Consider the following 15,243-nt stretch of genomic DNA (forward strand, 5'->3'; position numbering starts at 1 on the left):
GGGGATAATGGGGAAGCACAAAGACAGGTGAAACAGATCATGGCATGACACAGTGCTTTCTTTGTAGTTACTTTTCCCTTAGGTATATCTGTGATGATTCAACTGTGCAGTATGTTATCAGTGAAGGACTAATATTAAACAGCACGATGCCTGGGCCAAAGCATTCTTCTATAATCATCATCAACATCAATATAATTTATGTTTACAACAGACTCTTGTTATTATTGACAATGTTCACGTTTATGAACAGACTGAGAAATCACATAGGAGTGAGAAAGCTCCAGCCAGCGTGTCTCCTAAAAGTTAGTGATCGCTTTTTTTGTTGTCTGGGAAGACCTTAGGAAAGAAGGATGAATTATACTGTTGGAATGAGAAAATTCTAACAAAAAATCTTTATAATTTACTTTATAATTTACATCAACTCTCTCCACTCCCCCCACCCCCAAGTAGAGTTTTCTGTGTGTAACTGTCGATGGCTGTAGATTACGGTTGTTTTTTTCTAAGATGTCCTCTCTAGGGCTGGAGGAGAGCATTTCAAATCCTCTGGGCAGGGAAGAACTGGGAGAGGAGAGGCTGGCTGCATGTTCCATTGAGCGGGGGATCAATACGTTCCTAGTTTAATCGGTGACCTTGTGTAATCAGCTAGCATATTAGTGGTGGGCGCCCCTGGGCAAAGAGCCTCACTGACTGGTGCACCCCATGATTGCAGGCATACCCATGAAGAGAGAGTGGGGTGTGGAATTGTACTTTCTAAGGGTTGAGGTACAAGAGGTATTTGTCCTCAGTCAAGAACAGGTGAAATTTGGTCAATGGTTTGGTTGGTAGGTGACTGTGCTGTATATAAAGGTAAAATAAAAATAAATATACAGTATGTTTGTATTTGTGGGAGAGAATTCATTGTGGACATAGTCCTCTACCTAGTCTTGTACAACATTTAACATTTTAGTAATTTAGAAGACACTCTTATCCAGTGCAACTTACAAGAGAAATTAGGGTTAAGTGCCTTGCTCAAAGTTTTGGGAATTGAACCACCAACCTTTGTTACTGGCCCAACGCTCTCAACCGCTAGGCTACCTGCCACCAATATCTCACAATATTTAACATTATCTTGGTTCAGATCAAAATGCACGGACAACCTGGTAGCCAGTAGTGACATGAGTGTGTTCATCATCAGTGCACTTGAACTGCTACACTATGCATGAAATACACTTTTGACATGTCTGTAAGGATTCATCAAACAAAGCTGATATTTTCTTTCTAAACATTTATCACATGGCAGAAGGCGTTCTATTGACCCCACTGGACAGACAAGGTCAGACAATAGAGAAACTACCAAGCAAGAGCATAGCCTGCATAGATACACTCATTGAAATACAACATCCCTACCTCTCCCACCTACTGTGGTCATATCAGCCTTTTTCAGCATCCTACACCATCACTTCACCATCACCATGCAGCTCCATTCCTCCTACTTCCTGAGGCCTTTCTAACCTGTATCCACAACCAGGTGGGAGCAGCCCAGCAGGAGCTCCAAACCAAAGAAGTACAAAACCAATCCGCAGTGGTTAGTCACTCCAATGTATACATAGCTCATTGACAGGAAATTTGCAATTACTGGGAGAACTCTGATTATTTATCTATGTAAGCATTCTTATTAATGGGCCAGTGTGAGATGCACCATGCACCACACATTTAGCTGGGCTTATGCTCTTTTTCTTCAGCTAGCTGGCATATTTTGTGCGTTGAGCCCTCTGAAAATGTGAGCAGTGATAATTGTATAATTACACATAAAAACCTGTCCTATATAATTACAGTCACTGTACGCCAGAGATGAGATTGTCTTTGGAGTCAAATTGTCGCTGATACCACCCCTGTGTGTTTTCCTTTCTAATTTGTGTGCGTTGCACTGCAACATCCTGAAAACCTCTCGCCCATAGGTGTGCTGTGCACTATGCTGAATGTCCTTCTACATCATGACTGAGCTGAGGCTCAGAGTGAATCCTGGTTGTCACGGTGACTGAGTTAGTTCCTGTCCTGGTGGTTGCTGGGTTCAGGGATAATATCCCCCAGACAGGTCGCCTTGGGTCTTCCACAGGCCAAGAGAGAGATTGAGAGAGAGAGATTGAGAGAGAGAGATTGAGAGAGAGAGATTGAGAGAGAGAGAGAGAGAGATTGAGAGAGAGAGATTGAGAGAGAGAGAGAGAGAGAGGAGCAGCAATGCATATGCAAGCTGGGTGAGCTGTCCTGTACTACAAGCTCAATATGGCTCCTGTGGGACAGAAAACCTCTGTTGCAGGCCTGGTGAATTATGGATGCCTTCCTCCCTGCAGCAGACCCACACAGCATGGTGTTATGATTGTAACCAGCTTAATCTCTCTCTCCACCTCCTGAGTGGCGCAGCTGTTTAAGAGACGGCTCTCAGTGCTAGAGATGTCACTACAGACCCTGGTTCGATTCCAGGCTGTATCACAACCAGCTGTGATTGGGAGTCCCATAGGGCGATGACCAATTGGCCCAGCGTTGTCCGGGTTAGGGTTTGGCTGGGGTAGGCTGTTATTGTAAATAAGAATTTGTTCTTTAACTGACTTGTCTCGTTAAATAAAGGTTGAAAAAAATATATTAAAAATAAACACCTTACAAAACCTACAGCCAAGCATTTCCAGGGTAGCCTAGTGGTTAGAGTGTTGGACTAGTAACCTGAAGGTTGCAAGTTCAAACTCCCGAGCTGGCAAGGTACAAATCTGTTGTTCTACCCCTGAACAGGCATCTCACCCACTGTTCTTAGCCCGTCATTGAAAATAAGATTTTGTTCTTAACTGACTTGCCTAGTTAAATAAAGGTAAATAGGTTTCTGTATTCTGTGCAGATATCTGTATATGCACAGAAACATGATATGATAATATCTCCAAACATCCAGACCCATTCATTGAAATGAAGTTGTTCGCACCATGAAAGTGGGCCAGCAGATGTTAGTAATTTGCCTTCCTAATAGGTATATTACTTTAACGTACACTTGACAGAATTACAGATACTATTTAGAGCACGTTTAGATCACTTTTCTGCTCTCATGCTAATTAGTACAATTCATTACAATATGATGCTAATACATTACTATGAAATAATTAGCACACACAAAATTAGCAAGCATGCATGCACACACAAACCCTCATACACACATGTTCTCTCTAAGCATTCAGCAGCATGCACACACACACACACACACACACACACACACACACACACACACACACACACACACACACACACACACACACACACACACACACACACACACACACACACACACACACACACACACACACACACACACACACACATAAACCACGAGTGACCAATCTTACATTTCTATCTTTCCTGGCCTGGGTGTTAAAAGAGGGCTCTAAATTGTTCTGACCTTAAAATATTGAAGGGAAAATAATATGCTTCAGGGACCACTTGTTCTCTGTGTAGCTTTTTTCTCTCTCTTACCCTCCTCTTAAATGTCAAATGTGCTTCTCACTTAATGGTCTGCAACACAATTCCACCATATATACCATCTCAATGTTTGGAATGATAATGGGGATGTGGTATACTGCTCATTGACATTCATGACGGTCCCAGCCAGAGCGCCATCTAATTAAGACATTCACACAGCCTTCAGGGTAACTCAAAAAGAGTTTTATTCAGTGACTTGTATGAGACACAACTGTCAAGGGGAAATGGATGCTTCATAAACAACAGGCAAATGGAATTCTTCATGTCTCAGCAACCATGCTATCAAAAATACTTGATACTTTCCCCATCTTGCATCACGGTGCTGAACAGGAGATATCTGGGTTAGAAATAATCTTAGGAGAGAATGCCACCTTTCTCAGCCCTGGTTTCTAATACCATGGGGTCTGGCCTTACATCTATCTATGTTTTCGACAGTTGTCACTTGAATGGGAATCATGGTCACATTAATTCAGTGCCACCTTCCCACCTTTTGTCTGTGGTTACCCTTTCGAACCCAGGACTCAAATCCCAGCACTGGGGACATGATTCGAGAATATCCCCTGCTGTGCTTTCAACACATAATAAGGTCCTCTATTATGTTCCCCATAGAGCTCTCTCCTCCCCCATGTCCTCCTCACTCCTCACTCCTCACTCAGCTCCTCAGCATCCAACCACTGCTGCCCTGCTTGCTGCTACTGTCCTACTGCTGCCCTGCTTGCTGTTGCTGTCCTACTGCTGCCCTGCCGCTGCCCTGTTTGCTGCTGCTGCCCTGCTTGCTTCTGCTGTCCTACTGCTGCCCTGTTTGCTGCTTATGCCTTGCTTGCTGCTGCTGTCCTACTGCTGCCCTGCTTGCTGCTGCCCTGATTGCTGCCCTGCTTGCTGCTGCTGTCCTACTACTGCCCTGCTTGCTGCTGCTGTCCTACTACTGCCCTGTTTGCTGCTGCTATCCTACTACTGCCCTGTTTGCTGCTGCTGCTGCACTGCTTGCTGCTGCTGTCCTACTGCTGCCCTGCTTGCTGCTGCTGTCCTACTACTGCCCTGTTTGCTGCTGCTGCCCTGCTTGCTGCTGCTGTCCTGCTTGCTGCTGTCCTACTACTGCCCTGTTTGCTGCTGCTATCCTACTACTGCCCTGTTTGCTGCTGCTGCCCTGCTTGCTGCTGCTGTCCTACTACTGCCCTGCTTGCTGCTGCTGTCCTACTACTGCCCTGTTTGCTGCTGCTGCCCTGCTTGCTGCTGCTGTCCTGCTTGCTGCTGTCCTACTACTGTCCTGCTTGCTGCTGCTGCCCCGCTTGCTGCTGCTGTCCTGCTTGCTGCTGCTGCCCTGCTTGCTGCTGCTGTCCTGCTTGCTGCTGCTGTCCTACTACTGCCCTGCTTGCTGCTGTCCTGCTTCCTGCTGCTCTCCTGCTTGCTGCTGCTGTCCTACTCATGCCCTGTTTGCTGCTGCTGTCCTGCTTGCTGCTGCTGTCCTACTACTGCCCTGCTTGCTGCTGTTGTCCTGCTTGCTGCTGCTGTCCTGCTTGCTGCTGCTGTCCTACTACTGCCCTGTTTGCTCCTGCTGTCCTGCTTGCTGCTGCTGTCCTACTACTGCCCTGCTTGCTGCTGTTGTCCTGCTTGCTGCTGCTGTCCTGCTTGCTGCTGCTGTCCTGCTTGCTGCTGCTGTCCTACTACTGCCCTGTTTGCTCCTGCTGTCCTGCTTGCTGCTGCTGTCCTACTACTGCCCTGCTTGCTGCTGTTGTCCTGCTTGCTGCTGCTGTCCTGCTTGCTGCTGCTGTCCTGCTTGCTGCTGCTGTCCTACTACTGTCCTGCTTGCTGCTGCTGTCCTGCTTGCTGCTGCTGTCCTGCTTGCTGCTGCTGTCCTACTACTGTCATGTTTGCTGCTGCTGTCCTGCACCAGTAGCCTTGTTGTGTGCTCCATGGGGCTTTCTCTCTTTTTCTCTCTCAAGATTTATGTCATTGTTGAATGCTGAGATTGTGTCACTCCCTGACATCATTCAGAATTTCAAACTAGATTGTAAAAGCTGATGTATGATGTCTACAGACCCAATGGAAGAAACAACTAAAAATAAAAAAACAGAAGGAAAACGCTAGTTAGAATGATAAAGGCATATGGATTTGGTTGAATAAGAACTCATTTTAATGAACTCCCAACAAAGCACAGTTGCCTGTCGTACATTCTAAAACCAAATAACATGTGTTCTGACATCAGTAAGCCATTTGGAGGGCAGAGAGAGAGAGAGAGAGAGAGAGAGGAGAGAGAGAGAGAGAGAGAGAGAGAGAGAGAGAGAGAGAGAGAGAAACCCAAGGAATGGATGGTTCTTTACTAGATTCACCCAAGCATGGGGATGGCTTCCGGGCCTCTGGGAATTACAGGATTTGCATAACTGTGGCCTTGATGACATGCCTGTAATTGCTATCAGGAGGGAGACGTGTTGTCAATTAATGCAACCCATTTAATGTGAATGATATACAGTAAACGAGGCTAGAGATGGCTAAAGGTATTTTCCTCCCCTTCCAGGTGTCATACCTCTGTGATTCCTGTGACTGACTCTTCGATAACAAACTCTAAGCATCTGTCAAGGATCTAACACATATATCTTAGAGAGGAGAGGTAGGCATAGTACAGTCTGTTATCAAAGAGACTCTTTACAGTTTAGTTTTTTTCCTGGCAAATTATAATAATTCCTCTGATTCCTCTGAATCATTGGATATCAAACGGAGAATGTCAAATTTAGCTGACATGGTTGGTCAGAGCTGTCTGTTGGGCTGAGAGTCAAACTGTGGGTTTCATTTGAATTTCAACCTCATGTAACTGCATGTGATTTCAAGTGCACATTAGAAAGTATAATGTATTTGAACACATCCAATCTTGTTCAGAGAAACAATAATATGAGTCATCATGGTAGTACATTTTCTTCAGGTGAGGAAATTATAGAACACTGTAGACTGCAGAGAGAAGCATGCATGCACGTATACGCACACTGACACACATACGCGCGTAACAGAGTTCAGAACGTACCGTAAACTCACTCCACAGCTAGCTTGAAATGTCGCAGATGGAACCTTTTTGGGTGGCTCAAACCTTTGGAAGGTTGTCAAGGAGGGCAGTAACGTGTGTTAGCAAAGCAGAGGTCCCGAATTCCAGCCAGGTATGAGTCGAATCAGGGGGAAGTGATACTCGCTAAGCAAGCAACGCAACGTCGGGTACACACACAACGCACCCTATTTTGAGATTACTCTGGTTGCTGTCACACCTTTATACTGTATAGGTCACTATACAACTCAAACAGATTTACATCAGCATCATCTGTGAGGGTGTAATTGAAATATGATCCAACTTCCGTGTTCAGCATTATATTGTGGTACATCATTTTTCCATGAATCAGGTGAAAAATATACAGCAGTCATTCATGTGGCTGTAGGCAGCCGGCCAGTGGGGAGCATCTCTCATGGCATGACAGGGGGTGCACATGAATGGCATGATCACCAGGGGCACGAGCTAATGAACACACCACAGGAGCAATAACAATAACAAAAACAATAGGAGGACACAGCTACAGGACTCTAAACAGGGGAGAATAGGATTATGTATATTTGTGTGTGTGTGCATGTGCGTGCGTGCGTGTGTGATATGTATATGTGTTTGTGCTTCACTGCAAGGGCTGTATTCTGACCTTGACTTAATTCCCTAACAATTCCACCACCTTTACAAGTGAGCAAGACATGAATAAGCTCTAGTGAACCTACCAATTCCAAGTGGAAAAAGCATCTACTTAATTTTTTCCGATAGAAATAATACTTTTTTCCATGCAATGTAATTTACAACTTGTTAAGAGCTATTGATATGATCTAGGTAAATGAGTCATCTGTTTGGCTCAGGGAAACAGATGACTTGTTTTAGATCTATTTTACCTTATAATCGCTGGAGACAAATGTGAAACCAGTCATATGGCAGCAAACAGAAGCATATCAACATACCAACTTTCCAACAGTAAAGTTTATGAAATACTGTGCCTTTAAGCAGATTTTAAATTGTATGGCTTTTTAACTTGCAGGGATGGAATAGTGGACCAAAGCACAGCGTGATAAGTGTTCATGATTTTATTCATCAAAGAAACACTCAAACAAAAATAACAAAACTAAAAGCGAAACCTGGACCTATAGAGGAGGGTCTAGGTGGGCATTTCTCTGCGGTGGCGGCTCTGGGGACCCTCGCCGCCGACCCCGGACTGGGGACCCTTGTAGAGAGCCCCAGACTGGAGGACGCCGCTGGAAGCTCCGGACCGAAGGTCGCCTTTGGACTGAAGGTCGCCTCTGGACTGAAGGGCGCCTCTGGACCGCAGGGCGCCTCTGGACCGAAGGGCGCCTCTGGATGCTCTGGACTGAAGGGCGACACTCAAGGCTCTGGACTGGAGGGCGCCTCTGGACGCTCTGGACTGAAGAGCGACACTCAAGGCTCTAGACTGGAGGGCGTTGCTGGAGGCTCTGGACTGAAGGGCGCCTCTGGACGCTCTGGACTGAAGGGCGACACTCGAGGCTCTGGACTGGAGGGCGTCGCTGGAGGCTCTGGACTGGAGGACGACTCTGGAGGGAGGAAACACAGAGACAGCCTGGTGCGTGGGGCTGCCACAGGGCCCACCAGGAGGAGGCCTGGTGCATGGAGGAGGCACCAGATGAACCGGGCTGTGGGGGAGCACTGGAGCTCTGGTGCGCAGCCTTGGCACCACTCCTCCAGGCTGGATGCCCACTTTAGCCCGGCCCCTCCAGAGTGCAGGCACAGGTCGAACCGGGCTGTGGGGGAGCACTGGATATCTGGTGCTTACCACTCGCACCTCTCCCTTAAGCTCAATGCCAACTTTCGCCCGGCACGGGCGGAGCGCAGGCATAGGGCAAACTGAACCCTCCCAGCTCTCCGGAGACACAGTACGCAGAGCCGGCGCAGGATACCCTGGGCCGAAACGGCGCACCGGAGACCAAACGCGCTGAGCTGGCACAATCCACCCTGGCTGGATGCCCACTCTCGCATGGCACTTGCGGGGGGCTGGTATGTAGCGCTACGGGCTATGAGCGTGCACTGGAGACACCGTGCGCTTCACCGCATAACACGGTGCCTGACCAGTACCACGCTGCTTCCGGTAAGCACGGGGAGTTGGCTCAGGTCTCTCGCCTAACTCCGCCATCTCCCCGTGTGCCCCCCTCCAAAAAAATTGGGGGCTGCCTCTCGTGCCTGCTGCGCTGCCTTGCCTCATATCGCCGCCTCTCAGCTTTAGCTGCTTCCAGTTCTTCTTGCAGGTGGCGATATTCTCCAGCCTGTCTCCAGGGTCCCTGTCCGTCCAATATCTCCCCCCATGTCCAGGAGTCCTGAACCCTCTGCTCCCTGTTACCACGCTGCTTGGTACGTTTGTGGTGGGTAGTTCTGTAACGCTCGTCAACGTAAGGAATAGTGGACCAAAGCACAGCGTGATAAGTGCTCATGATTTTATTCATCAAAGAAACACTCAAATAAAAATAACAAAATGAAAAGCGAACAGTTCCGTCAGGTAACAGAGACTAAACAGAAAATAACTACCCACAAAACCCATGTGGGAAAAAGCTACCTTAGTATGGTTCCCAATCAGAGAAAACAATAGACAGCTGTCCCTGATTGAGAACCATACCCGGCCAAAACAAAGAAATACAAAACATAGAAAAAGGACAAATCACACTCTGACCAAACCAAAATAGAGACATTAAAAGCTCTCTACGGTTAGGGCGTGACACTCTGTTTCCTATTTGTATCATATTAAATATTAGCAACTAGCATTATCGACCGTCAGTAGGCCTAATAAACAAAAATGTTCAACTGCCAAATTACTGTTAGTTCCCTTCAGTTTGTATAGCTGACATTATCACTCATTGTTTTGTTCACCTTCATTTGCTTCCTCTATAAACGGCATTTCATCCATGTGGTTGTTGCTGAGGATCATTAGTGGTTGTTGCTGGGCATCATTAGTAACAGTTTAAAAAAAGATATGTAGGCTAATTAAATCGTTATGGAGCAGAGAGCAGACCAAGCTGTAACAATTTGAACCTGACTCTTGCTGCAATACTTAGCCCTGTCATTACAGTTCCATTGTTAGTGCAGGCAATAGATGAGGGTATAGCCTATTATTGTACACTATTCTCCCTATTATAATTATATGTACACTGTGTGGCAATTTTAAGAATTAATCAAACTACCGTTTTCTTTCTTTCGTGCATAAAGGCTATCCAAACTTGTTTTTTATGATTCATAAATACTTTCCTAAACCTAAATATATTTAGATGGCTTTCTTTCATTGATCCCTAATATTCTGAAGATGTTCTCTCGATATATTCTAGTGAGACTTGACAAAATTCAAATTAAAGGTCCACCCTGTTTAAAGGGATGGCTTAAAATAAATTTACTGAAACTCCTATTGAATGAAAATTCCTTAAGAAAATCTGTTGGCCAGCAAGCGGGAGGGTTTTCGGCAGTTAAATTAAATGTATTCAGCAAGGGAACCACGCATGTAAAGCCCATAACACACCTGCATAAGTTAAGTCTGAATACCAAATACTGAGAAGTGCGTAGGAAACGTTTACATTTCCTAAGTCTGAACCGGCCCCCTAGTGAATGACTCCCATATTTAATTTTTTTATTTCACCTTTATTTCACCAGGTAGGGTAGTTGAGAACAAGTTCTCATTTACTACTGCGACCTGGCCAAGATAAAGGAAAGCAGTTCGACACATACAACAACACAGAGTTACACATGGAATAAGCAAACATACAGTCAATAATAGAGTAGGAAAAAAGTATGTATATATACAGTGTGTGCAAATGAGGTAAGATAAGGGAGGTAAGACAATAAATTAGGCCATAGTGATTAGGTCATTACGATATGGCAATTAAACACTGGAGTGATAGATGCGCAGGAGATGAATGTGCAAGTAGACATACTAGGGTGCAAAGGAGCAAAATTAAGAAATAAATACAGTATGGAGATATCTAGTTGGATGGGCTGTTTACAGATGGGCTATGTACAGGTGCAATGATCTGTGAGCTGCTCTGACAGCTGGTGCTTGAAGTTAGTGAGGGAGATAAGAGTCTCCAGCTTCAGCGATTTTTGCAGTTTGTTCCTGTCATTGGCAGCAGAGAACTGGAAGGAAAAGCGGCTAAAGGAGGAATTGGCTTTGGGGTGACCAGTGAAATATACCTGCTGGAGCGCATGCTGCGGGTGGTTGCTGCTACGGTGACCAGTGAACTGAGATAAGGTGGGGCTTTACCTAGCAAAGACTTAAAGATGACCTGGAGCCAGTGGGCTTGGCGACGAGTATGAAGCGAGGGCCAGCCAACGAGAGCATACAGGTCGCAGTGGTGGGTAGTATATGGAGCTTTGGTGACAAAACGGATGGCACTGTGATAGACTGCATCCAATTTGTTGAGTAGAGTGTTGGAGGCTATTTTGTAAATGACATCGCCAAAGTCGAGGATTGGTAGGATGGTCAGTTTTACGAGGGTATGTTTTGCAGCATGAGTGAAGGATGCTGTTGCGAAATAGGATGCCAATGGAGATGCTTAATGTGGGTCTGGAAGGAGAGTTTACAGTCTAACCAGACACCTAGGTGTTTGTAGTTGTCCATATATTCTAGGTCAGAACCGCCCAGAGTAGTGGACGGGCGGGCGGGTGCGGGCAGTAATCGGTTGAAGAGCATGCATTTAGTTTTACTTGCATTTAATTAAGAGCAGTTGGAGGCCACGGAAGGAGAGTTGTATGGCATTGAAGCTCGTCTGGAGGTTAGTTAGCACAGTGTCCAAAGAAGGGCCAGAGATATACAGAATGGTGATGTCTGCGTAGAGGTGGATCAGATAACCAACAGCAGCAGGAGCGACATCATTAATGTATACAGAGAAGAGAGTCTGCCCGAGATTTGAACCCTGTGGCACCCTAATAGAGACCCTCCAATTTGACACGCTGAACTCTATCAGAGAAGTAGTTGGTGAACCAGGCAAGGCAGTCATTTGAGAAACCAAGGCTGTTGAGTCTGCCGATAAGAATGTGGTGATTGACAGAGTCGAAAGCCTTGGCCAGGTCGATGAATACGGCTGCACATTATTGTCTCTTATCGATGGCAGTTATGATATTGTTTAGGACCTTGAGCGTGGCTGAAGTGCACCCATGACCAGCTCGGAAGCCAGATTGCATAGCGGAGAAGGTACGGTGGGATTCAAAATGGTCGGTCATCTGTTTGTTAACTTGGCTTTCGAAGACCTTAGAAAGGCAGGGTAGGATAGATATACTGTAGGTCTGTAGCAGTTTGGGTCTAGAATGTCTCCCCCTTTGAAGAGGGAGATGACCGCGGCAACTTTCCAATCTTTGGGGATCTCAAACGATATGAAAGAGAGGTTGAACAGGCTAGTAATAGGGATTGCAACAATTTCAGCAGATAATTTTAGAAAGAGAAGGTCCAGATTGTCTAGCCTGGCTGATTTGTAGGGTCCAGATTTTGCAGCTCTTTCAGAACATCAGCTGTCTGGATTTGGGTGAAGGAGAAATGGGGAGGCTTGGGCGAGTTGCTGTGGGGGGGTGCAGGGCTGTTGACCAGGGTAGGGGTAGCCAGGGGAAAGCATGGCCAGCTGTAGAAAAATGCTTATTGAAATTCTCAATTATCGTAGATGTATTGGTGGTGACAGTGTTTCCTAGCCTCAGTGCAGTGGGCAGCTGGGAGGAGGTGCTCTTATTCTCCATGGACTTTACAGTGTCCCAGAACTTTTTTGAGTTTGTGCTACAGGATGCAAATTTCAGTTTGAAAAAGATAGACTTAGCTTTCCTAACTGCTTGTGAATATTGGTTCTTAACTTCCCTGAAAAGTTGCATATCATGAGGGCTATTTGATGCTAATGCAGTACGCCACAGGATGTTTTTGTGCTGGTCAAGGGCAGTCAGGTCCGGAGAGAACCAAGTTCTATATCTGTTCCTGGTTCTAAATGTTTTGAATGGGGCATGCTTATTTAAAATGGTGGGGAAGGCACTTTTAAAGAATAACCAGGCATCCTCTGCTGATGGGATAAGTTCAATATCCTTCCAGGATACCCGAGCCAGGTAGATTAGAAAGGCGTTTGACAGTGATGAGGGGTGGTCGTTTGACCGCAGACCCATTACGGATGCAGGCAATGAGGCAGGGAAGACAGCAGAAGTGTATTTGGAGGGCAAGTTGGTTAGGATGATATCAAATCAAATCAAATTTATTTTATATAGCCCTTCGTACATCAGCTGATATCTCAAAGTGCTGTACAGAAACCCAGCCTAAAACCCCAAACAGCAAGCAATGCAGGTGTAGAAGCACAGTGGCTTGGAAAAACTCCCTAGAAAGGCCAAAACCTAGGAAGAAACCTAGAGAGGAACCAGGCTATGTGGGGTGGCTAGTCCTCTTCTGGCTGTGCCGGGTAGAGATTATAACAGAACATGGCCAAGATGTTCAAATGTTCATAAATGACCAGCATGGTCGAATAATAATCAGGCAGAACAGTTGAAACTGGAGCAGCAGCACGGCCAGGTGGACTGGGGACAGCAAGGAGTCATCATGTCAGGTAGTCCTGGGGCATGGTCCTAGGGCTCAGGTCCTCCGAGAGAGAGAAAGAAAGAGAATTAGAGAGAGCATATGTGGGGTGGCCAGTCCTCTTCCGGCTGTGCCGGGTGGAGATTATAACAGAACATGGCCAAGATGTTCAAATGTTCATAAATGACCAGCATGGTCGAATAATAATAAGGTAGAACAGTTGAAACTGGAGCAGCAGCACGGCCAGGTGGACTGGGGACAGCAAGGAGTCATCATGTCAGGTAGTCCTGGGGCATGGTCCTAGGGCTCAGGTCCTCCGAGAGAGAGAAGGAGAGAATTAGAGAACGCACACTTAGATTCACACAGGACACCGAATAGGACAGGAGAAGTACTCCAGATATAACAAACTGATGAGCCCCCCGACACATAAACTACTGCAGCATAAATACTGGAGGCTGAGAAAGGAGGGGTCAGGAGACACTGGAGACACATATCTATGAGGGTGCCCGTGTTTACGGATTTGGGGTTGTACCTGGTAAGTTCATTGATCATTTGTGTGAGATTGAGGGCATCAAGCTTTAGATTGTAGAATGGCCGGGGTGTTAAGCATGTTCCAGTTTAGATCACCTAGCAGCACGAGCTCTGAAGATAGATGGGGGGCAATTAATTCACCAATGGTGTCCAGGGCACAGCTGAGGGCAGAGGGTGGTCTATATCAACCATTGTAAGTCGCTCTGGATAAGAGCGTCTGCTAAATGACTTAAATGTAAATGTAAATAGTACTGTATGCTACACAGATACAAAGGTGTATCATTGGTCGACCTTGTGTTTATGTAAATAGGTCCCAGCTTCAAACACCATGCTGGAAAGTGCATGAGTTTGTAGCTACAATAGAGAAACATGGCAGCTGGAATAGGCTTGCCTCCAATCTACAAACGATCTACATTGTATGTTGGGGGACATGATGCGCAGTGCTACAGATATCAAAACATCCCATGAAAAATGTAAGCCCAAGGATAATTTTCACCGTCCCAAATAACGTGGAATATCTCAAGACGGGAGGTGCAAGGAAGATACTCTCTCTCTCTCTGGCTGACATTAAGATTTGGCAGTAAGGTGGAAATATCATACTTTCTGTAGGTGTTTTAGTGGTCTATGAAGCAAATTTGAGCCCTCTACCTTAACCTTCAGCTGTGTTACCTAGTAATATCTCAGCTATTGATTAACAGCTAACGTCCCTTCCGTCTTCAAGAGAGCGAGAGTTGCACCCCTTCTGAAAAAACCTACACTCGATCCCTCCGATGTCAACAACTACAGACCAGTATCCCTTCTTTCTTTTCTCTCCAAAACTCTTGAACGTGCCGTCCTTGGCCAGCTCTCCCGCTATCTCTCTCAGAATGACCTTCTTGATCCAAATCAGTCAGGTTTCAAGACTAGTCATTCAACTGAGACTGCTCTTCTCTGTATCACGGAGGCGCTCCGCACTGCTAAAGCTAACTCTCTCTCTCCTCTGCTCTCATCCTTCTAGACCTATCGGCTGCCTTCGATACTGTGAACCATCAGATCCTCCTCTCCACCCTCTCCGAGTTGGGCATCTCCGGCGCGGCCTACGCTTGGATTGCGTCCTACCTGACAGGTCGCTCCTACCAGGTGGCGTGGCGAGAATCTGTCTCCTCGCCACGCGCTCTCACCACTGGTGTCCCCCAGGGCTCTGTTCTAGGCCCTCTCCTATTCTCGCTATACACCAAGTCACTTGGCTCTGTCATAACCTCACATGGTCTCTCCTATCATTGCTATGCAGACGACACACAATTAATCTTCTCCTTTCCCCCTTCTGATGACCAGGTGGCGAATCGCATCTCTGCATGTCTGGCAGACATATCAGTGTGGATGACGGATCACCACCTCAAGCTGAACCTCGGCAAGACGGAGCTGCTCTTCCTCCCGGGGAAGGACTGCCCGTTCCATGATCTCGCCATCACGGTTGACAACTCCATTGTGTCCTCCTCCCAGAGCGCTAAGAACCTTGGCGTGATCCTGGACAACACCCTGTCGTTCTCAACCAACATCATGGCGGTGGCCCGTTCCTGTAGGTTCATGCTCTACAACATCCGCAGAGTACGACCCTGCCTCACACAGGAAGTGGCGCAGGTCCTAATCCAGGCACTTGTCATCTCCCGTCTGGATTACT

Source organism: Oncorhynchus masou, chromosome 5, assembly GCF_036934945.1.
Source record: "Oncorhynchus masou masou isolate Uvic2021 chromosome 5, UVic_Omas_1.1, whole genome shotgun sequence".
NCBI lineage: Eukaryota > Metazoa > Chordata > Actinopteri > Salmoniformes > Salmonidae > Oncorhynchus > Oncorhynchus masou.